The sequence below is a fragment of the Octopus bimaculoides genome, chromosome 20, assembly GCF_001194135.2.
Source record: "Octopus bimaculoides isolate UCB-OBI-ISO-001 chromosome 20, ASM119413v2, whole genome shotgun sequence".
NCBI lineage: Eukaryota > Metazoa > Mollusca > Cephalopoda > Octopoda > Octopodidae > Octopus > Octopus bimaculoides.
The window spans coordinates 6,343,376-6,346,208 of NC_069000.1; the positions used below are offsets into that span (position 1 = coordinate 6,343,376).

The following is a 2,833-nucleotide window of genomic DNA, read 5'->3' on the forward strand; positions in this document are numbered from 1 at the left end:
ATTTGGAAATTGAAGCAAGACCCATTTTTTTTTAAGGACCTTTTTCTTTTTAAAGTTTTTAAATAAAAAAGCTTAGCTCGGCTCCTATGTGCACACATTTTGTGCCTCCATCATATTACCCTGTGGAGGATTGATATCTTTCAGTAACAGTTAAAGAATTCTCTTGGACTGTGTAGAGACTCTCGGAATTTCTTTTTTTTTTTTTCTCTCCCCCAAATTAAATCAATCAGTAAAGCTGTCATGACTCAAACTTTCTAAAACTGGAGAGAAAGAAGGGGAAGGTCACGAGGAGAGGGGTCGGATGTTGTCCAGTCCCCCTCCCTCTCTCTCTCTCTCTCCCCCCAACTTCTTACAAGAGTGAAAGTTCATTTTTATCTTTTTTCCCCCCTTTCTCTCTCTCCATTGTGCAGCCACTTGAGTTAGGGTGACCAGAACAAACCCCCACCACCACCACCACCAAAAAACTAATAATAATAAATGAAAATGAATTTTCATAATTGTTTGAGAGCGCGTACCTGTGTGTATATGTATGCGTGCGTGTGTGTGCATATGCGTATGTGTGTATGTATGTACATATGCTCCCACATGCATCCTATTAAGTTTGGCATTACACATTCCCTGATATAATTTGGCTCAGTTGGTGAAGTGTGCATAGCAAATTTATTTTACTTTATTATTATTTTTTTTTCTGCAGTGCTTGATCTATTACTACACAACACTATTATAATTTATTTTAAACCCCACCCCATCTCTTTCTCTCTTCTCTCTCTGTGCAAATGTATATTTTTCACCATTGGGTGGGTGAGGTTTATTTTTTATGTTCTTTCATTTCATTTTTCTCTTCTATCTCTAAAAGTTGAGTAAACCTAGTCAACCATTCCTTAAATCTCTCCGAACCAACAAAATATTCCTCAATTACTATCTTACTCTAAAGTGTAAACCCCCTCCCTCTCCAATTTAAGTATAAAATTTTTCTGTTCTTTTTAAATTCTCAAGTCTAGGCTGGTATTTAAAAAAAAATAATAATCCTTCAGTTTTGCTTATTTCATATTTTTAAAAATCAGCTTCTATGGTATTAAAATAGCTTTTATTTCTCCACCCCTTCCTGATTTTCTTTCTTTACCTGCTTTTTCGGTTATGCTTGGAAGTGATTGTTGATGTTGACATAGTATCAGGTATGTAAATATAGTCTACAATGTAATTAGTAGTATACCTGTTGAATTTTTTAAAATCACTGCCTTCATAAATTTTACAAGTCTCATCATTTTAATTTAGGAAACTTGAATTCAGCCACCAGTTTACAAGGGATGGAAATTGATATTTCTGTCTCAGTGACTATTATCTTTGGCATTATTACAATTACTACTACATGGTTATAAATCTATTATTACACTTCATCATATACAATTATTAATTGCAGAAGCTTATTCTCCAAACTTATGACAATTATCAGTTAATAATATTATTATTCTGGAAGGTTTTAAGTTGCTTATATTTTTTTTGTTTAATTAAAAAGAAAAAAAAAGCAAACAAAGAAACAAACATTATTAGCGATTTAAAATGACTTACTTAAATGTCTTTATTCTTGTGGGGTTTTTAACTTTCCCCCCCTGATTAGTTCTATTGGAGGCTATTAATATATATATATATATATATATATATATATATACATACATACATACATACATACATACATACATACATACATACATACATATATATAATGCATCTTATGTTTAGAAAGTGCCACTCACCTCTATTCTTCTGTTATGCATTTTGGGAGTTATGGTACACTTGAAGTTTAGTTGTTTCTGCTAATGGATTCAACCATCAATAATTCCTTGAGTGTCTTTTATCATCATAATTCACCCTATGACAGCCTCAACTACTCGTTTTCTTTTTTTTTTTCTTTTGTGCGCGTGTGTGTATCTGTTTTTGTTTTGTATGTTGAACATCTTAGGCTTGTGGCAGAGGGGTGTGGGGTGAAGGCGAACTGGTCCTGGTGTTTATATATATATATAGGAAAATGAAAAATGATATGGCAGAATGCTAAACTGGAAGCATATTTTAATAAAGATTTCTCTAACCGGCTTTCGTTGCGAAGCAAATTTTCAAGAAGAGGGAGAATGAAAATGTTTTTTACAAAGTACAAAATGAAGGAAATAATATATAAAAAAAATAATATATATAAAAATAAACATACCAATACATTATATTGTCTTTGAGCTTTTGAAGTTCAGTGGTAATTCATGTATATAATGGTTGGAAAAATAAGGATGCATGAGAATTGAGAGCTGTGTTAGGTTTAAAAAAAGGGTTAAAAGTTTGTGTTAAGCAGGAAGTGTGGTGTTAAAACAGGAAGTGTGTGTAAGGGGAGACAAATGTTCTTAGTTGGAGTTATGAACTCTTTTTTTCAACAGGAAGTTTGTCTGTTCCTAGGAGTTCATAACTCCAACTAAAAACATTTGTCTCCCCTTACACACACTTCCTGTTTTGACACCACACTTCCTGCTTAACACAAACTTTTAACCCTTTTTTTTAAACCTAACACTGCTCTCAATTCTCATGCATCCTTATTTTTCCAACCATTATATACATGAATTACCATTGAACTTCAAAAGCTCAAAGACAATATAATGTATTGGTATGTTTATTTTTTTAATATATTATTTTCTTCATTTTGTACTTCCTTGTAAAAAACATTTTCATTCTCCCTCTTCTTGAAAATTTGCTTCGCAACGAAAGCCGGTTTGAGAAATCTTTATTAGAATATGCTTCCAGTTTAGCATTCTGCCTTATTATTATTTTTCATTTTCCTATTATTTCTCCACGT

The 2,833-nt window shown here is 32.3% G+C and overlaps 1 protein-coding gene across 7 annotated transcripts in view; it reads left to right on the forward strand.

Annotated features, from left to right (window-relative positions):
• Positions 1-2,833, forward strand: part of LOC106878297 (neural cell adhesion molecule 2) — a 119,735-nt gene that overhangs the window by 80,873 nt on the left and 36,029 nt on the right. The gene's annotated exons all lie outside the window — the stretch shown is intronic.